Source organism: Schistocerca americana, chromosome 4 (genome assembly GCF_021461395.2).
Source record: "Schistocerca americana isolate TAMUIC-IGC-003095 chromosome 4, iqSchAmer2.1, whole genome shotgun sequence".
Lineage (NCBI taxonomy): Eukaryota > Metazoa > Arthropoda > Insecta > Orthoptera > Acrididae > Schistocerca > Schistocerca americana.
The window spans coordinates 216,241,720-216,264,645 of record NC_060122.1 but is presented as its reverse complement, the minus strand read 5'-3'; positions in this window follow the sequence as shown (position 1 = coordinate 216,264,645).

The window sequence follows — 22,926 nt, the reverse complement described above, 5'->3', positions numbered from 1 at the left end:
AAGGGATAGGTGACGTTGTAACTTTATTGGCGTGGATTCAGTGATAATGTAATTTTGTACGCATAAGCTAAAAAAATTGTGATAACTGCACTGTGTAGTACGTGACACCACGTATGTGTTTGGCAGTGACTTATGGTCGAAGCTAGCTAATCGCACGAGTTAAATAAAGGAAATTTACAATCAGGCTATAACGGATCACATTTTTTTCCTAAAGTATTTCTAGGCTGTGGATCCTCAGAGAAACAAATTTTTCTTAGCAAGGTAAGTGGGAAGAAGCCTTGGGTAACGGGAGAAATGCTTCCATTATTGATCGACGAAAGAAAGAAGTACAAAACTGTTCTTTAAATGAGAGGAATACTGCAGTACAAGTCAATTCGGAAGGAAATAAATAGGTAATACAGGGAAGCCAAGGACAAATGCCTGCAGAAAAAATACGAGTACGAAGAAACCTAACAAGAAGTGATCGACGGGAGGGGTGACTCAGCAAATCCAAACGTCAGAACAGTTATCGGTGAAACTAAAAATAAGGGTGGCAACATTTAGAGTGCAATGGGAGTGACAAGCCGGCCGTTGTGAGCGAGCGGTTCTAGGCGTTTCAGTCTGGAACCGCGCGACCGCTACGGTCGTAGGATCTAATCCTGCCTCAGGCATGGATGTGTGTGATGTCCTTAGGTTAGTTAGGTTTAAGTAGTTCTAAGTTCTAGGGGACTGATTTGGGAGTGACACTGTTAACGCAGAGGAGAGAGCGGATGGATTGAAAGCGTACACTGAAGGCCTCTATGAGGGGATAACTCTCCGATTACGTGATAGAAGAAGAAATTCGAGTCGATATACAGGGTGTTACAAAAAGGTACGACCAAACTTTCAGGACACATGTCCACATAACATATTTTCTTTCTTTGTGTGTGAGGAATATTTCCTGAAAGTTTGGCCGTACCTTTTTGTAACACCCTGTATAAGAGATAGGGCATACAGTATTAGAGTCACAACATACAATAGCTTTGGAAGGCTTGAAATCAGAAGTAATACAGAGCATTCCATCGGAATTTCTAAAATCGTTGCAGCAAGTCGCAACCGAAAGTCTATTGAAGTTGGTGTGTAGAATGTATACACTGGTGACATAGCATCAGACTCTGGGAGAAACAGCAACACTCTTCCGAAGACAGTAACAGTTGATAAACGCCAGGACGCAAAGCCGGCATATTTACTCATGCAACCAAGATGCTGGCAAGAATAATGTGCTGAAGAATGGAAAAGCGAACTGAAGGTCTGTTAGATGGCTATTACTCTGTCCTTAAGGAAGGTAAAGGAGCCAAAGAGATACTACGGACATTGTGTTTGACAGTGGAAGTAAGACTGTAGAAAATACAGAACACCTTCGTAGAATGTCTTGACCTGGAAAATGCTTACTACAATGTAAATTGGTGCAAGACGTTCGAAATTCAGACAAAAATAGGAGTTAGGTACAGGGAAAGACTGATTGAAGCTCCACAGTATTTTACCAATAAACCGAAGACTACCACCTGCTTTACCCACAATTGAGGCTATATGAACATCCTATTTCATATCCCTACAAAAAGTTACACCCAGGTATTTGTACGATTTGGCCGCTTCCAGCTGTGTCTCATTGATATTATGGCCATAGGATACTAGGCTTTTGCGTGTTGTGAAGTGCACAGGTTTTCTTTTATGCACATTTAATTTATGCAGCACCATTGAGACAGTACTTCATTACAGATAGTGACATCACCAGAAAAAAGTCTTAGGTTACTGTTAATATTGCCCACAAGATCATTAATATACAACATGAACATCAAGGGCTGTAACACACTTCCCTGAGGCACGTCCAAAGTTACTTCAACATCTGACTATGACTTTCACCCAAGCTAACATGCTGTGACTTCAGTCAGTCGCGATTCTCACATCACACTCCTTACGATCGAACTTTTGATAATAAGCGTACATGTGGTACCGAGCCGAACGCTTCTCGGAAGTCAAGGAATACTGCGTCTACCTGTCGTGTTGGAAAAGTTGAGAGTTGATTTTCACATGATCGAAATTCTCGGAATCGATGCTGGTTGTCGTTGACAAGGCCATTTTACGTCTTTTGGAATGCGAGTGGGTCAAAGGCTTTCTTAAGAGAATGATGTTCATTCAACATCTTTGGCACAAACTGAATCAGCTTCACCATAAGATTATCTCCATTATTTCTGATATTGACTTGTGTAGGCTTGTTTACATTTAATATTTTATCCATACCCAGTTCTAGGCGCTTCAGTCTGGAACCGCGTGACCGCTACGGTCGCAGGTTCGAATCCTGCCTCGGGCATGGATGTGTGTGATGTCCTTAGGTTAGTTAGGTTTAAGTAGTTCTAAGTTCTAAGGGACTAATGACCACAGATGTTAAGTCCCATAGTGCTCAGAGCCATTTGAACCAATCCATACCCAGCAACTGTATTTCTGTATGCTGAAATACTCAGAAACAAGTTGCACAGAAGAAGTCTTATTCCTTTATCGATTTCAACCCATACCGTTGTTCTGGACATTACGATTATCGTGTTATTAGAGGGCGTCGAAAACAGTCTTTGTACAGGCACTGTGATACAACATGACTACAGTAATATGCTGCCTATATGTGCTTATTTTTGAGACTCGCTAATAATGCGATATTCATAATCTTCCAATGAAGGGCACTAGGTGCCTAAAGTAGGTAAAGGAATAAAATTTCTTTTGTGGAACTGGTTGCTCATTACATCAAAAAACTGTTTACGTTTTCTTGCTTCCACTCCGTTGTCTCATATACCCTGGTACTCGGGAGCAACACTGTACGCTCCGGGAAAGAGCAGTCCGGCTCTTCTGTGGTGTCACTTCACTTCGTGTTACTCATTGCTCAGGCTTCTCGAAATTATAACACTGCTACCCCTGTAAATGTATTCAATAGTGGGAATAGTTGTTAACGATAGTAACGCATTTAGAAAAACCTGCATTGTCTTTCAGTGAACACTGGATAGAAAAACTATATCCATTTGCATAACATTTCCTTAAGCATTGTAGAGAAAGGTGGGCACTATTCAGCAGGTTTCATTGTAAATAGGCTTCCAGCAGAGCAAAAAATTTTGAAATACGCCAAATATTCAAATCTAAGTTGACAGCTTTCCTTGAGGCACACTCCTACTTTTCTGTACAAGATTTCCTCTAATGTATTTTCTTGTGTACGACCTGACAATGGTTTCCGTGTTTTATTAGCTCTTTTATTCTTTTGTTTATCAATTTTTAATCAGCAGTCTGTGAACTATGAACTGACTCGTTGCACGAGCAAGCAGCATTGGTTCACGTTTTTCCCCGAAAACTGAGATAAAACTAAACAAATCTAAGGCCGATATAGTTCAGCAACGAATAGCATAACGCAAAAAAGCAAGTTTCAAAATGTGCTTATAAATCAATTATCTTTAGACTAAAAAATGTATATCTAATATGTTGTTGTGGCCTCCTGTTCGAAACTGGTTTTATGCAGCTCTCGATGCTGTTCTATCCAGTGAAAGCCTCATCTCTGCGCAACTGCTGCAATCTATATCCATTGGAACACGCTTTTTGTGCTTGAGCCGTGGATCCCTCTAGAAATTTACCGCCTCCCTCCTTCTCCACCCCCTCCTCCCCCCCCCCAACAAAGAAGACACACTTTCGGCCTTTACTAACTGATGATTACTTTTGCCTCTACATGTACCCTATCAGTTCATACCTTCTTTTAGGGAAGTTCAACCACAAATTTCGTTTCATCGCAGTTCGAATCAGTGCCTCCTCATTGAGGCTCCAACATACATATCCCACCTTCAACAATCTTTTTGGGTACTGTATTTCTGAATGTTCTTTTTCTTCTTGTCTGACTTGAATATTGTCCACATTTCGCCTATGTAGAGCTACACTCCAGACAAATATCCACAAAAAATTTTAACTACTGAAATTAATGCTTGATGTTACCACAATTTTTCATTTATCAGAAATACTTTTCCTGCTAGTGCCATATGTGTTTCATATCCTCTGCACTTCGACTTAGGCCTTTGTCATTTATTTTCTGCTCAAATGGTAAACTAGTCCACTGCTTTTATTATCCCATTTCCTAATTTAATTCCCTCAGCTTCACCTGATCAGTAAATTCATCTACTACTTTTAGTTTCTCACTTCTTAATTTAATACCTTGTGCATCACCATGTACTATATTCTAGGACACTCTTCTCAAGACACTATCCATTGCGTTCAAGTGCTCATCCGTCTCTGACAGAATTAAAAAAACGGCTGCAAACCACAAAGTTTTTATCTGCTACCTCTGAACTCTAATTTGCTTTCTCAATTTCTCCTTGGTTTCAGTTACTCCTTGTTCAGTTTATAACTTGGATCACTTAATTATCACTCACTTTCGTACCATTCTACTCTTCTTATTGCAGCCTATCTTCGGTAAAAGTTCTAATAACCCTCCACTCTCTGTTATCCCTTCTATCTTCTGAATTTTAAAGAGCGTATTTCAATCAACATTGCTAAAATTGTATCTAAATTTTCAAAATCTGTAAACATGGCGTCCGTATAGCCTCAGGTAATTCTACATGTTTCTAGCACCCAAACTGATACTCCCTGAGGTACACTTCTGCCATTTATCCGTTCTTCTGTAATCTGTCTCAATGTTTCACGACCATGATGAGTTAAACTGATAATTCTGTAACATTCACACCTATCAGCAACTATCTTCTTTGGAACTGAGATTATTACTTTCCACTCTTCTGTCTTGCGTACCGGATGGAATAGCGTTGTCCTGGCTTACTATCTCAAGCACACCAGTAATTCAGAGGGAATGTTGCTTACGCCAGGGCTCTTCTTCAGACTTAGGCCTTTCAGTGCTGTGTCAAATAGCTCCCGCATTCCTCTCTATATTGTTATCTTCAAATCCCTTTCACTTGTATAACCCCTCTAGATTCCTTCACCCTTTCAACTTTTCCTTATCTACTGTATTTACTGAATTTTGGAATGCCACAAGAGCTCTTGATGTTCATACAGCAGCTCTCTTCAAAGTTCTACTTAATTTTCCTACAGGTGTTACCTATTTCTCCCATAATCATGCATAATTATATAGCTTTTTTATTCCCCCTCTGTGTGTTGCTGCATTACGTACTTCAGGTCAACCTACTGAACACTGTCGTTTTGCCTATTTGATCCTCTGCTTCCTTTACTACGTATTTCATCGTCTAGTGCTCTATTCTCTCTGTTCTTGCAATCAACTCTTGCTTGAATCCACCTTTGGGAGTTTTAACAGTGTCTGGTTGTATGAAATTATCCGGATCTCATTAATGTCTTACCTTTCTTCAATCTATTCATAAGAGATTTTGGTCAGAGGGCATTATGCCCCCAGAAATGTGTGCGTACAGACATGTAGCTGTAGGCTTTGTGCTATCTTCATTACACAAGTATTTTCACTATGATGTTGATAGTAGCTAATATGCATACCTAATTTCCCATTTAGTTCTAAACTCGCTCCAGCAATACCTCTATTTGGCTGAAGTCCTGTACTTCCTGTCATGGTTCTTCACCATATCTGGATTAAACCTACCGATTTTTTTCACTTTTTATGATCTACTCCATGTACACCGCTAAGGCATGTAACACTTCACTTACCTATAGGTAGACCACGTTTTGTATTCCTGATAACGTCATAGACCTAAGTAGTCCTAGCTGGGAATTCAAACTGGAGACTATATTGCCTCCGATATATTTTACCCAGTAGGATGCCTTCAACCTTAAACTGTACAGAAGAGTTACACGCCTCTGAGAAATACAATAGCTTTAGTCCACCCTGGTTTCAGCTGCTCTTAGTCCCAATATAACACAACCATGTTACAAGATCGAATCAGTCAATCACCCAACTTGTTGTTCCTGTATAACTGTATAACCTCTACGTATTATTTCTTTACATAGTATATGTCCTTCATTACAACTGAGATTATGCGAAAATATTCCTGCTGATTGCAATGCTGGGATTTGTTTTCTTGTAAACATTCACTTTGAATAGTGAGGCTTCTTCAATTGCTGTCATTCCACACATAAAATTTGTACGTGCTCTAGTGCACGTAGATGGTGTTATACTCAAAGCTGTAAGGGTGTTGTTCTGTCGCATTGCCCCACCAAAATTAATTTTGTTGGTGTACGATTTAATTGTGACATAAGAATCAAAAGCTTAGAGAGAGAGAGAGAAACATTTAGAAAAATGAAGCTTAAAAAGTACGTTAATTAATGAATGTCAGTTATTAATCATAATGAGTCATTAACTAGTAGCACAGCTATAATTAATAAATGTGTTACGTTAGTTATTGTGAGAATATTAACTATCATTACTGTGCATACAATAGAAAATTACACACACTCATGCTTATAAATTAAGGATAATTGCAGAATGTGATGCCACACAACGTGGCACTACACAAAGCAGGCGCTAATAGCATAGGCACATAGGGAACACACACGACACAGATCTGTAAGTCCACGGTATTGGTGTTAAGTTGAGAAAACCGTCCCGAAACACATGTGCTACAAAACGCCACTGTTTCCTGCCATTTACCCCGACATCAGTATGGGATATGATCACCATGTACACGTACACGGGCCGCACAACGGGTTGGCGTACGCTGGATCAGGTAGTCGAGAAGCTGCTGGGGTATAGCCTCCCATTCTTGCACCAGTGTCTGTCGGAGCTCATGAAGTGTCGTAGGGGTTTGAAGATGTGCAGCCATACGTCGACCAAGAGCATCCCAGACGTGTTCGATGGGGTTTAGGTCTGGAGAACAGGCAGGTCACTCCATTCGCTTGATATCTTCTGTTTCATGCTACTCCTCCACGATGGCAGCTAGGTGGGGCCGTACGTTATCATCCATCAGGAGTAAGGTGGGACCCACTGCACCCCTGAAAAAGCGACTGGTGAAAAGTGACGTCCCGTTACACCTGACCTGTTACAGTTCCTCTGTCAAAGACATGCAGGGTGTACGTACAGCAATCACAATCCCACCCCACACCATCAAACCACGACCTACATAGAGGTCCCTTTCAAGGACAATAAGGGGTTGGTATCTGGTTCCTGGCTCACGCCAAATGAAAACCCAGCGAGAATCACTGCTCAGACTATATCTGGACCCGTCCGTGAAGATAACCTGGGACCACTGTACCAATGACCATGCACTGTGCTCTTGACACCAGGTTTTACATCAGGCTTTACCAGGGGTGAGTGGAATGCACCTTGCAGGTCTCCGGGCGAATAAACCATGTCTGTTCAGTCATCTCTAGACTGTGTATTTGGAGACAACTGTTCCAGTGGGTGAGGTAAGGTCCTGAGCAAAGCTACCTGCACGCTCCTTGGCTGTCTGCGGGCACTGATGGTGAGATATCGGTTTTCTTGTGGTATTGTACACTGTGGACGTCCCGTACTGTAGCGCCTGGACAAGTTTCCTGCTTTCTGGAATCGTTGCCATAATCCTAAGATCACACTTTGTGGCACACGGGTGGCCCATGCTACGACCTGCTGTGTTTGACCAGCCTCCAGTCTCCCTAGTATTCTACCCCTCATAACGTCATCAATATGTGTTCTTTGAGCCATTTTCAATACACAGTCACCATTAGCACGTCTGAAAACGTCTGCAAACTTACTCGCTGCACTGTACTCTGACATGCACCAACACACCTCTGCGTATGTGGACTGCTGCCAGCGCCACCGTTTGACGACCGCAGGTCAAATGCACCGCATGGTCATACCCCGATGTGAATTAAACCCGCAAACTGCCAACCAGAGCTTTGTTTCACCATGTATCAGCATTATCCATAATTTATGAGCATTAGTGTAGGAATGACACTAATACAGTGAGGTAAAAGCAATGATTATTTCCATAAATGAGACAAGAAGTTGTATGAGGATAATTCAGTTTCATAACAAAGCAAAATAGCAAGTCATATGACAAAAGCTCTGACAATTATTGTAGAAATCGAATTGTAACAACTGCCAATTCTGTATGTGCCAAATGGTGGATGCATTGTACATAATTACCAGCATGATCTACCATAGCTTAGTTAAGAAGCACTGCAGTACATATGCACTCCTACAAAACTTATTGAATCAGAAAGAAGTATAGAAAAAGCTAGCTTGCTCAACCTACATGTTATTGACGAAAAGTAGCAAAGAAACTGCACGTATGCAACATATTGTGATGTATATAGAATTCACTGGCAATTCATACGCTCTATTGGACTGATCGATTAAGAAGCACAGTTTACACACAACATACATACTGGAATTGAACATGACATATTGTAAGAGGTCCATGATTAAGAAATTTGTTGCTAGCGCACTCGAGCAGATATAATTTCGATGTATTGCTCACGCGCTGCCTGCGATATATAAGGTATAAGAGAATCTCAGACCAGAGAGCACTGTTGTTAGCAGTAGGAGTAAGTCGTTGCTAGCGAGCAGTCGTGTGTCTGGAGTTTGCTGGGCCGGTCGTGGGGAGCGATGGCGGAGCCTGAGCGTTGTAATGTAAGGTAAAAGCAGCCTCGCGCATATGTAGTATTCTTATATCAAGTCCCAAATAAATGTATAAAAAAATCTCTTAATATTAATCTTTCTCACAAAAAGTAACTTGTGACGATCATTCATTTCAATTTAAAGAATTTACTAATTTCTCAATCCATGGTCATCCCGATTATTGCAAAGAAAAACAAATTGTTCCTTTCATACATGACAAATCTATCGGCCAGAATTGCACTGGGCTGTGCGACAAAAAATTTATTGTAAGAGCAGATATACGAGTATATGCGTTATCCGGCGACTTCATTGAGGTAAGAATTTTCTCTTTTTATTCAGAATGATCTTTCAGGGCCATGACGCAGCACTCCTGACGTCCAAAATTCACCAGTTTAAATTCACAGTCATTACTGAAACGTTATAAGTGAGTCACATTTTTTATTAGGAGATTAGTCACATTTTATTGTTCCAAGATCACAGAATTTATCTGAGGGAGGTTACGGTGAATGAGAATGAAAGAAATAATTATATTGTTTTTTTACTGTTAGAAGGTTACGGTATTTATTTCTGTTGAGAGGTTACACTAAAGAAGAATATTATTCATATTATTTTTTATATTTTGTGGGGAGGTTACAATATGAAGTGGAAATAGCTACATAAATAAATGCATGTATATATGAAACAACTTAAGTATATGCAGTCACACACTTAGACAGGTGGTTGAACAGAGTGAAACATTTGAACAGGAACAGTGGCATATCTGTAATGAATAATGCTCAACAGCTGAAGAACAGTAAAATCTTCGATCTCTGAGAAATCTGAGTTTTTCCTTTCCTTTACTAGATAAATAAAAGCCATTGATCTACAGTACCCGCAGATATTTCGTGGTATGTCTATATATTAATTACAGTTATTTACAGCACTGTGCTGTCTTCGAGGAAATCTTCCACTGCCATATAGGCATATTACTACCCTACAAGTGCATGTGAGTTTCAGAAATAGGCAGAAAATCGCCTGAAGATTATCATGCAAAGTGAAATTAACTTAGCACACATTGTATAATTTATTCATACAATGATATTACAAATTGGCAGATTCCTTGGCATGAACCAGTAATAGAGGACAAAAGAAGTGAACTTTTTAACACATCGTGAAACACTGCTAGTTACTGCACTCCACTGATTAATTCAAACCTTTTGAGTTGCTTTCTACCAAAACTACGGTTTAGCAGCTTTGGTACAGTACATAAAAAACGTAGTAAATGGTGGGATTACTTGCAATGCTAGTCTAATTAGTAATAAAAGATGCGTAATTCAATTTGTGGGAGAGGAACTGGGAGCCGACGATTACTCTGTTTTTTGTTTGTTTTGCACATAATCAGAACCGCACATCGTTCAGTGTTAGCCCACTGTCTGTTTTATATCCCCACAAAAAATAAACTGATATTTTTAGGTAATAAAAATTTCGTTTAATGCAACCTCTGCGTTTTCATGTCACCAAAGCAATTAGTGTTGATGCAAGTACCGTTTACATCCACAAACATAGAATATCCATATAATCACTGTCGTTATTTTGTCCTCATTATATCACTCTTCATCATGACGAAAGACAATATTTTCCCGTTATTATTGATAAGTGCGAAAATTTTTTATGAATAGCTGAAACATATATAAAGTCAACAAAGTATTGAAGCGCTGTTTCATGTTTCTGTTTTGTGTGGCTGATTTAAATTTTCGCCTTTTTTTTTAGGAAATCGCATTTTCTAGCACTATATGGTGAATCCATGGCGTCCCTGTGTTTCACGTTACAAACCAACAATTTTCTATGAAAACCTCTTTTAAACATTGACAGTTTCAATTTTGCTATAAATACGGTTTACTTTTCAGTAGCATAGGACAAAAATGTTCCGTAGATTGCACGACCATTTATATCATTGGTCAGTAGACGGTTCGGCCGGCCGGGGTGGCCGAGCGGTTCTAGGCGCTACAGTCTGGAACCGCGCGACCGCTACGGTCGCAGGGTCGAATCCTGCCTCGGGCATGGATGTGTGTGATGTCCTTAGGTTAGTTAGGTTTAAGTAATTCTAAGTTCTATGGCACTGATGACCTTAGAAGTTAAGTGCCATAGTGCTCACAGCCATTTGAACCACTTGAACTAGACGGTTCACCGCTTCCGGTTGATAGGGGAATCTAGAAAGATACTGACAGCATACGCTAACAAAGTAATCGAAATGAAGTACACCCGATAGGCATGAAACACACCTAAAGTACAGAAAACGCGGTTACGATCGTAACTGATCAAGGCTACTAGGAATGCTAGGGTATTGTACAGTCTTAGACATAAAAACTGACCGCCGGCCGGCCGCCACAGAGACTAAGTCCGAGTCGATCACTTAAGGAGGCCAATAAAACTGACCGTCCCTGACAACTCTAAGTCCGGCCATCTGCACAATCTGGCAACACTGTAAGACGCGGAAGTGTTAGGAGGAAGTGTCGTCTACTTCCGAGATGACATGGTTGGAAAGAGCCTGTGGTCTTGCGGAAATCGTCGTGCATCCTAAACTTGGAGTCGCATGTTCGCGTCCAACTGTATTTTTTTTTTTTTACCACATTTCGGTCTAAAGTTATGAGTCTGATTGAACATCTAAGACAATTCGCTTATTATTCTATCCACCCGCAATAACAAGTATTCCAGAAACAATTCCGCAGTACAGCTCGTGGCTGCGTCGCGATCATAACAGCTTACGCTCGGGCGTTTCCTCGCCCTGCAGCGGTTACCGGCCACCGGCCAGACGGCACCCGCCGCCTGAAATCCGGAGCCGCCCATGTGAAGGCGACGCCACGCTGTCAGTGTATGTATCAATCCCATTTTCGAATTTGAAGTTCTAGTTAGTATCTTGCAGTTAAGCATTGGATTTTGCATACTTGAAAATCATGAACTACAGTTAAGCATTGTAAAATTGAGTCGCAAGTGGAAAAAGGTGTAACATCTCCAACACAACGTTTACTTTTGGTATAACAGAGGGGTGAATGTAGAGGAGGCAGCTAGAAAGATTTGAACTGTGTGTGGAGCGAGTGCTTTTGGGAAAAATACGCCAGAAAAAGATATTCTTGTTTCAACAAAGATCGTTCTGGCATGAATGATTTTCCACATTAAGGAAGTCTCGACTCCTGGTATATGTGACAGATTACCATTTTACCATTATGCGACATGTGCGTTCGACAGGCAAAGTTCAGAAGTCTGGTGTAGGAGTACTGCATGCTCTAATTCGAAACAACAAAAATCAATGGAGTGACTATTATTGAACGTCATTAGGTCGCTCATTGAGCATTCCTCTGCAGTACTGTTACTGGTGACGTGTTGTGATGCCTTTATCGTTAACTTCCTAAGAAGAAATGAAAGGCTGAGCCCCACCAAAAGACACAGACAAGAGCAAAGAGTAGTGTGAACATATTTTACATCTGATAGGTCCAAAAGTGTGTTTTGGGCTACGAATTCTGCCCCAAGGGGTGTGTGCAACACAGCTGGATTAGTTGTTAACAACTGAGACACCTTTCTGTCGCAGTGTAAGAAAATCGAGCAACAAAACTTCATCACCTATGCTACTGCATGATAACTTACTCTGTTGATTTGAGAAACAAAACTATCCAGGAGATTGATAGGAAAGTCGTCTCTCAGGCACTTGTATAGATAGGGAAGTCCTCTCAAGCACTTGTCCCTCTAGTCATATATTCGTAAAATTTTACCTTTCCCGCTCTTGATCGATCAACCGTCAAGGCAATTCATTTCTAGACGAAAATACTCTTAAAACTACTATGGTTTAACGACCTCGTTAAAACAGGTAGGTTTCTACGGGCGTAGAATTTGTAAAAAACTGTAGCATTGTCAGATAGTTTTAGATATCGTGAAAGAAAATTCAGCTGCTGATTAATTTCTCTTTGAACGGTGATCGTGGAACAAACGGCAACAATTTTATCCTCTCTTGGCCCTGAAACCAATCTCGCACCGTGCTGCTATGATGCATGGGGCTCTGTTCCTGTAAATAAACTGTTACCTCGTTCGTTCATATATTTATCTTTACATAACATATTAGTAATAAGCACATTGTATTATTATTTGCCGGCCGGTGTGGCCGTGCGGTTAAAGGCGCTTCAGTGTTGGACCGCGTGACCGCTAAGGTCGCAGGTTCGAATCCTGCCTCGGGCATGGATGTGTGTGATGTCCTTAGGTTAGTTAGGTTTAATTAGTTCTAAGTTCTAGGCGACTGATGACCTCAGAAGTTAAGTCGCATAGTGCTCAGAGTAATTTTTTATTATCATTTTTCACAGTGTTTAAGAATTCAGGCCCTGTCATAAATAAGTGATCTAGATTCAATAGTCCGATTAAGAATGTGGTTTACCCAGTCTATCAAATGATGAGAGTCGTGTTCGGATATCCAGATTAAGCCTGACTGGCTGAATCCGATTAGAACGATCTGATATCGAAATGAAATTACAGAAATCGGATAATTTCAGCGTCTGTATTGCAACAATGCTGCGCACATATATTCCTATGATGGAGTAAAAGGTTGCAACTGCCTAAGAAAAAGTGAGAAATATGTCTACTAGCAGCAATGTAACGTAATTATAACCCATATTTATGTGATGGAAATACCGAATCGAGCAATGGACTTCTGTTTCAGTGGTGGGAAGATGCACCATATCGGATTTGCTGATGACATGATGACAATAATAACGATAATAATAATAATAAAAATCCCGTGGGGCCGATTGGGGAAACCCTCCCCCATATGGGTGGTACCGAGGAAGTCAAATACTTGGGGTGAACCAAATACTAACACAATCCTGAACGGCTACTCAATCCGTTGAACCCAAAATCCACGCACGTCTGAGTGAAAATCACCGCTACTCTTGTCACCGTCTGTTAGCTCAATGAGCTCGGATGAAAATATTTGCTTCCAAAGGATTCAACACCCTCTGGTCCTGTCCGGTCCTGGTATCACCCAAGCCAAAACAACGAAACACAAGCAAACATGAACTGTGCAAGCAAAGTCAACTTTACCCCAGGCGGTACACAACCCGGCTGTCCCCCCCAGGGGATCCACAACTCTTTTGTGGATACGTGTGTAGCGAGCACAGGACCCCGAGCTAATGTGGCCTTCCTTCCTTTCCGGGCTGCATACCTTCCCTTTCCGTATCCTTCCCCATCCCCCGTCTTTGCCCCCCCCCTCACCTCTGGCTCTTTCCTTCCCCTTCTCCCCCCCTGGGGAGTATGGTTTGTGCCTACGTCTGGAGACGGATGCTTGTAAATGTACCGCACTCTTCGCCTTCCTTGCTTGTATGTCTTCATCTTTCTTCGTCCTTCTCTTTTCCTTACCTCTTCTCTTTACCTCTTCTCTTTACCCTTTTCTCTGCTGCGGCGTTTGAGACCTCTCTTCTTTCCTTTCCCTGTCTCTTTCTTCCTCCCTGTGCGTGTCTGAAGGCCGACCTACGCACTTCCTTGCGTAGCCGGTGACGGGGTAACGCGTAATTCCCCGCCCCGGGTAGACAGGTAGGACACGTACGTACCCCCTGGTAACGGCCAGGCCCAGGGAGGGGTGATTACCCGAGCTGATACCTTCCGAAAGTGCCGATTGGTCCCTCCGTCCGTTTGTCGGGTGGTGTGACCTGAGGTGTGAACAATCACCTAAGGCGGGTGTGCCCTCGGTGAGGGCCCCCACAAGGGAGGAGCGCGCCATCGGAGACGCCGGTAATCATGGGGGATTCTTCCGCAATGGTTTCCTCACCTTCCACTATGTCTGCTCACAAACGTAAGTTCACTGAGTCTCAGCCACAGACGGTTCTTCCATCGTTGCCACAGTTCCTTGTTGTTTCTCGGTCTGACGAAGGTCACGACTTTTCCATGGTCAACCCTTTCATTATTCAGAAAGGTGTCGACGCAATTGCGGGTCCTGTAAAGTCTTGTTCCAGATTACGGAATGGTACCCTGTTGTTAGAAACACACAGTGCCCTCCAGGCTCAAAAATTGCTGCGTACTTCTCTGCTCCACACCTTCCCTGTCCGGGTGGAACCGCACCGTACCTTAAATTCCTCGCGTGGAGTCGTTTATACACGCTCCCTCGTTGGATTGTCTGACGAAGAAATTCAGCACTACCTGTCTGACCAGGGCGTCACCGCTGTTCATCGGGTTATGAAAAGGGTTGACTCGAACATCATTCCAACCCGCACTGTCTTCTTGACATTTGACAAAGTTCAACTCCCATCAAAAATCAAAGCAGGCTATGAGATAATTTCCGTTCGCCCTTATGTCCCAAACCCTACGCGTTGCTATCGATGTCAGCGGTTCAATCACACCAGCCAGTCCTGTTCCAATCCGGCCAAATGTGTTACGTGTGGCAAGGATGCCCATGAGGGTGCTTGTCCACCTCCATCCCCTCACTGCATCAACTGTATGGGTGACCACGCTGCTTCCTCTCGAGATTGCCCCGTTTTTAAGGATGAAATGCTCATCCAGGAGATCAGAGTAAAGGAAAAGGTGTCGACCTTTGCTGCTCGAAAGTTACTCGCCAGTCGACAGCCCACCGTGCCTCAGAAAGGAAAATACAGCACTGTCCTTGCTTCTCCTCGGCCAACAAAGGAGGCGGCCACGCAGACTTGCGACCTCACATTTAGTACCACGGTTGTCAGATCGGCCAGCGCAAAGATCGCCCGTTCAACCTCACCACTTTCGCCTGCCCACTCTATGGCTCACCCTTCGTCGGGTTCTGCTAAATCTCGAGCCCAAAAGTCAGACGCCAAGTCTTCGAAAAAAGAGCATTCTCGTGAAGAGTTTTTACGTACTGCAACTTCACAACCATCGGTTCCTCCTTCATCTAAACATCATACCTCCAAGAAGGCTACGAAGAAACACAGTTCCTCTCCTTCTCCGCCAAGGCGTGTCCCAACTACAGCACCACCTGGCGGAAATCGCCCTCGGCCATCTTCTGTGTCGCCGAGGCGCACTGCTGGTGGCTGGTCAACTGGCCGATCGTTGGTGGCAGGAGCTGCTCCTGACCAACCTATGGATCAGGATCTTCTGCCTTCGACTGAATGCCATTCCATGCTGTCGGTCGCAAGCTCTGAGCAGTCGTTGAGTTGAAAGCACCCTTGGTCACGTTTCTCCATTTTCTGTTCACCCTATGTCCATTATCCACTGGAATATCCGCGGCATTCGCGCCAATCGGGATGAATTGTCGATCCTCTTACGATCCTACTCGCCGGTCATCTTCTGTCTTCAGGAAACAAAGCTGCGTCCCCATGACCGCTTTGTTCTACCTCATTTTCAGTCCGTCCAATATGACCTCCCCTCTGTTGAAGGCACTCCAGCCCATGGAGGACTCACGATTCTGCTCCATGATACTCTCCATTATCACCCAATCCCCTTAAACAGTTCCTTCCAAGCTGTCGCCGTCCGTCTTTCCCTTTCTGGATACACGTTCTCTCTATGTACGGTATACATTCCATCGTCCACACCACTGGCACGAGCTGATCTCCTTCATCTTCTTGATCAGCTTCCACCCCCCTATTTGCTGGTTGGGGACTTCAATGCCCACCACCCGCTTTGGGGATCTCCACATCCTTGTCCACGTGGCTCACTATTGCTAGACGTCTTCCACCAAGTGGATCTAGTCTGCCTCAACACTGGGGTCCCCACATTTTTGTCTGCCTCCACGGCAAATTTATCTCATTTGGACCTTGCGGTCGGTACTGTTCCGCTAGCTCGGCGCTTCGAATGGTTCGCCCTTGATGATACACACTCGAGTGACCACTTTCCATGTGTTCTTCGACTGCAGCCTCAACTGCCATATATGCGCTCGCGACGCTGGAAGTTTGCCCAAGCCGATTGGACACTTTTTTCGTCTCTAGCGGCATTCGATGACCGTCGCTTTCCCAGCGTCGACGATGAGGTCACACATTTTACCGACGTTATTCTCACAGCTGCGGAACGTTCAATACCACGCACCTCCGAATTGCCCCGGCGCCCCCCAGTTCCTTGGTGGAACGAGGCATGCCGTGACGCAATACGTGAGCGGCGACGTGCTCTTCGCATTTTCCGTAACCATCCAACTTTGGCCAACTGTATCCGATATAAGCAGCTCCGTGCGCGATGCCGTCGCGTCATCCGCGATAGCAAGAAGGCAAGCTGGCTATTCTTTATTAGCTCATTTAACACCTTCACTCCCTCCTCGGAAGTTTGGAGTCGGCTTCGACGGTTCTCAGGCGCGCCTAGTTTCTCCCCGGTCTCTGGGCTCACTGTCGCGCATGATACCTTAGTGGACCCCGTCGCAATTTCTAACTCGTTGGGTCAGCACTTTGCTGAGATTTCGAGCTCTTCAAATTACCCGCCAGCGTTTCTCCCGAAGAAACGTGCAGCGGAAGTGCGACATCTTGCTTTCTCCTCTCAAAATCGCGAAAGCTACAATACTGTTTTCTCCATGCGCGAACTCCAACATGCACTCTCTTCTTCTCGCTCCTCCGCCCCAGGACCGGATGGTATCCATGTCCAAATGTTGCTGCATTTATCAACCCATAGCCTGCGTTACCTCCTTCGACTTTATAATCGAATTTGGACCGACAGTACCTTTCCCAGGCGATGGCGGGAAGCTATTGTCGTCCCCGTTCCGAAACCTGGAAAGGACAAACATCTCCCGTCTAGCTATCGCCCCATTTCTCTCACGAGTAGTGTCTGTAAGGTTTTGGAGCGTATGGTGAATTACCGTTTAGCTTGGTGGCTGGAATCCCGCAGTCTTTTAACACCAGCCCAATGCGGATTCCGACAACATCGTTCTGCCGTTGACCATCTTGTTGCTCTCTCCACTTATATCATGAACAATTTTCTCCGGAAACGCCAAACGGTAGCAATATTTTTTGATCTGGAGAGAGCATACGATACCTGTTGGAGGACAGGCATCCTCCGCACACTGTTCTCTTGGGGCTTTCGAGGCCGGCTGCCCCTTTTTCTTCGCGAATTTATGGCAGAGCGCACATTTAGGGTGCGGGTGAACACTACTCTCTCCCGTACTTTCTCCCAAGAAAACAGGGTACCCCAGGACTCCGTGCTGAGTGTTGTACTGTTTGCCATCGCCATTAATCCAATTATGGATTGTCTCCTTCCTGATGTCTCGGGCTCCCTCTTTGTGGACGATTTTGCGATCTACTACAGCTCGCAACGGACCAGCCTTCTTGAAAGACGTCTTCAAGGATGTCTCGATCGCCTCCACTCGTGGAGCGTCGAAACCGGCTTCCGTTTCTCACCCAGTAAGACAGTTTGTGTTAATTTTTGGCGACGTAAGGAGTTTCTTCCGCCTTCGTTACATCTAGGTCCTGTCAACCTTCCGTTTTCCGACGTCGCTAAATTCTTGGGTCTTTTGTTTGACAGAAAACTGTGCTGGTCCTCCCACGTTTCCTATCTTTCGGCTCGGTGTCTGCGTTCCCTTAACACCCTCCGTGTCCTGAATGGCACCTCTTGGGGAGCGGACCGAGTGGTCCTTCTCCGCCTCTATCGCGCCTTAGTGCGCTCGAAATTGGATTATGGAAGCATAGTCTACTCCTCTGCTCGGCCGTCTATTCTTCGGCGTCTCGACTCTATCCACCACCGTGGATTACGTTTAGTGTCTGGAGCTTTTTACACCAGCCCTGTGGAAAGCCTTTATGCTGAGACTGCTGAACCTCCGCTATCCAATCGGCGGGCAGTCCTTCTGAGTCGTTATGCTAGCCATCTGTCTTCCATGCCTGCTAATCCCGCCCATGACCTTTTTTTCGACGCCTCCTTTGATGTAGGGTATGCAGGCCGCTCCTCCTCCCTACTACCCCCGGGAGTCCGCTTCCGTCAACTGCTCCATTCTCTTTCCTTCCGCTTTCCTAAAACCTTCTTGACAACTTGGGGTACAGCACCACCTTGGCTCCGTCCCCGGATCGACTTGCTCAGAGACCTATGTCAATTTCCCAAGGATGGTACCCCTACACTTGTTTACCGTCGGGCATTTGCTGCTCTATGTGCACAAATGACGGAAGCCACATTTATTTACACCGATGGCTCGAAAACATCGTTAGGTGTAGGGAGTGCCTATATTGTTGGCGACACCCCAAATCACTTTCGGCTTCCTGACCAGTGTTCGGTTTATACTGCGGAGCTTTACGCTATTCTCCAGGCTGTCCACTACATCCGCCGCCATCAGCGGATACAGTACGTAATCTGCTCAGATTCTCTCAGCTCTCTCCTAAGTCTCCAAGCTCTTTACCCTGTGCACCCTCTGGTCCACCGGATTCAGGACTGTCTGCGCTTGCTCCACCTGGGGGGGCGTCTCAGTGGCGTTCCTCTGTCTCCCGGGACACGCTGGTTGGTATCTGTGGAAATGAGGCGGCCGATATAGCGGCCAAGGCTGCAGTCTCTCTTCCTCGGCCAGCTATTCAGTCTCTTCCGTTTACCGATCTACGTAGCGGTTTATGTCGCCAAGTTGCTCATCTATGGCATGCGCATTGGTCAACACTTCCCCATAATAAATTGCGGGAAGTGAAAGCCCTTCCTTGCGCATGGACCTCTTCCTCCCGAACGCGTCGTCGGGAGGAGGTAATTTTAGCTAGACTCCGGATAGGGCACTGTCTTTTTAGTCATCGACATCTTTTAAGCGGTGATCCTCCCCCATTCTGTCCTCACTGCTCTCAGCCGTGGACGGTCAGACACCTTTTAATTGAATGCCCCTATTTTAATCCGTTACGCTCCCGTCTACAGCTATCGCCTGATCTATCGTCGATTTTAGCAGATCACACGCGCTCAGCTGACCGCGTTCTACAGTTTATTAGTGACAGTGAAATGACGTCAGTCACTTGAAGCCTTTTTTTTTGGGGACAACCACCCCCTTTCTATAGTGGATTTTTAAGCATTCCTTCTGCCTTTAGTTTCTCAAATTTTATGTCTTTGTTCCCATTGCTGCTGATTTTAAATTTCGTTTTTTTCCTGTTTTCTACGTCAAGGGCTGGGCGCTAATGACCATAGAAGTTTTGCGCCCTAAAACCACAAACAAAAAAAAAAAAAACCCGGCTGTCGACAGGCGGCAGTTGGATTTTCGTATTCTGGGGAGTCCACGTTAGCACGGCAGAGAATATCGAAGATCTCTGATAAATTTCCCTACAAGCAGAAAACATGCATTTGAAAACTAAACATCGATACATTGATTCAAATACGAATACTGAATAATCTCACAAAAGAAATCGACCAACAAGAAATTCTTATCCTTGCTTCACGAACCACGACTAACTGACAGTGAAACCTTGCATTACGGAAACCATTGCATCTTCAAGAGCAAAATACAACAAAAGGTAGCGAAAGGCGTACCAATCTTTGGAATTGCTTTTCTCGGAACAGATCTATCATCAACTCTGTCAAAGAAATCATACCCATCAACAATCGACTTATGACTATGCTCATTCAGAGCCCCAGTAAAAAATATGTACTCATCAACGCACATGGCCCCACCAACATCGAAAATAAGAAAAACAGCAAAAATGTCGAAAAATTCTGGAACACACTCGAAAATACTATGAGCAAAATTCACCAAGATGACGTGAAAATACTAATGGGAGACTTCAACTCTATTTGGAACAGAAAAAACCTGTACAAAAATCATTGGTACAAATTCAACATACCGAAACGCTTAGACCAACGGCGCACGTCTGACTGACATTTGCCAACAATTCAACCACAAATGGATGTCTTCCCACTTTAGGAAAAAACCAGTTCGCAGGTAACATGCTTGGCTACCAGGTGCAAGCTGCTGTCGTTCGCCTTTCTAGACTCGCTGAAAGCCATATTTTTAATTCTTTTGTAGTAGAGCTACAAGCAGGCAGATACAAACTCAATAAGGGAATCGTAAGATAACGCTCGAGCAAAATTCGTCCTGCTACTTACAGGAGCCCTTAGTGACAGAGCGAAAACCTTACGGTACTGCAAATTTCATAATGCCACTTTTGTTTTCTGCCGACATATTTTTTGTTTTTGTTATTACATAATATTATCTATGAAATGCCACATTTTCATAAGACTTGCGAATGATACAGGAAATGAAGGAAATACAGACCTTTTCGAAGTCAAAGGTCGGTAATATCCTACTAATTCTTGTTAAAATAGCATCAATCGTCTTACAGCCACTTAATGCATCGCTACAGTCTGGAACCGCGCGACCACTACGGTTGCAGGTTCGAATCCTGCCTCGAGCATGGATGTGTGTGATGTCTTTAGGTTAGTTCGGTTTAACTAGTTCTAAGTTCTAGGGGACTGATGACCTCAGAAGTTAAGTCCCATAGTGCTCAGTGCCCTTTCAACCATTTTTGAACTTAATGCTTTATTAAGATAGACTGCTGTCGTGATGTTTCTGTAGTAAGCTGACTTTAATTTGTATTAGTAAAATGAATATTTTATTTGCATTTTCCATCACTTTTCTAAACGCAACAGTAATCTTCAAAGAGAAATTAATCAGCAGCTGAATTTTCTTTCACGGTATCTAAAACAATCTGACAATGCTACAGTTCTTTACAAATTCTACGCCCGTAGAAACCTACCTGTTTTAACGAGGTCATTAAACCATAGTAGTTTTAAGAGTATTTTCGTCTAGAAATGAATTGCCTTGACGGTTGATCGATCAAGAGCGGGAAAGGTAAAATTTTACGAATATATGACTAGAGGGACAAGTGCTTGAGAGAGGACTTCCCTATCTATACAAGTGCCTGAGACACGACTTTCCTATCAATCTCCTGGATAGTTTTGTTTCTCAAATCAACAAAGTGCGTTATCATGCAGTAGCATGACAACAAATCCAGCTGTGTTGCACACCCCCTTGGGGCAGAATTCGTAGCCCAAATACACTTTTGGAGCTATCAGATGTAAAATATTATGTTCACACTACTCTTTGCTCTAGTCTATGTCTTTTGGTGGGGCTCAGCCTTTCATTTCTTCTTAGGAAGTTAACGATAAAGGCATCATAATACGTCACCAGTAACAGTACTGCAGAGGAATGCTCAATGAGCGACCTAATGACGTTCAATAATAGTCACTCCGTTGATTTTTGTTGTTTCGAATTAGAGCATGCAATACTCCTACACCAGACTTCTGAACTTTGCCTGTCGAACGCACATGTCGCATAATGGTAAAATGGTAATCTGTCACATATACCAGGAGTCGAGACTTCCTTAATGTGGAAAATCATTCATGCCAGAACGATCTTTGTTGAAACAAGAATATCTTTTTCTGGCGTATTTTTCCCAAAAGCACTCGCTCCACACACAGTTCAAATCCTTCTAGCTGCCTCCTCTACATTCACCCCTCTGTTATACCAAAAGTAAACGTTGTGTTGGAGATGTTACACCTTTTTCCACTTGCGACTCAATTTTACAATGCTTAACTGTAGTTCATGATTTTCAAGTATGCAAAATCCAATGCTTAACTGCAAGATACTAACTAGAACTTCAAATTCGAAAATGGGATTGATACATACACTGACAGCGTGGCGCCGCCTTCACATGGGCGGCGCCGGATTTCAGGCGGCGGGTGGCGTCTGGCCGGTGGCCGGTAGCCGCTGCAGCGCGAGGAAACGCCCGAGCGTAAGCTGTTATGATCGCGACGCAGCCACGAGCTGTACTGCGGAATTGTTTCTGGAATACTTGTTATTGCGGGTGGGTAGAATAATAAGCGAATTGCCTTAGATGTTCAATCAGACTCATAACTTTAGACCGAAATGTGGTAAAAAAAAAAAAATACAGTTGCACGCGAACATGCGACTCCAAGTTTAGGATGCACGACGATTTCCGCAAGACCACAGGCTCTTTCCAACCATGTCATCTCGGAAGTAGACGACACTTCCTCCTAACACTTCCGCGTCTTACAGTGTTGCCAGATTGTGCAGATGGCCGGACTTAGAGTTGTCAGGGACGGTCAGTTTTATTGGCCTCCTTAAGTGATCGACTCGGACTTAGTCTCTGTGGCGGCCGGCCGGCGGTCAGTTTTTAGTCTAAGACTGTACAATACCGTAGCATTCCTAGTAGCCTTGATCAGTTAAGATCGTAACCTCGTTTTCTGTACTTTAGGAGTGTTTCATGCCTATTGGGTGTACTTCATTTCGATTACTTTGTTAGCGTATGCTGTCAGTATCTTTCTAGATTCCGCTATCAACCGGAAGCGGTGAACCGTCTAGTTCAAGTGGTTCAAATGGCTGTGAGCACTATGGCACTTAAGTTCTAAGGTCATCAGTCCCCTAGAACTTAGAACTACTTAAAACTAACTAACCTAAGGACATCACACACATCCATGCCCGAGGCAGGATTCGACCCCGCGACCGTAGCGGTCGC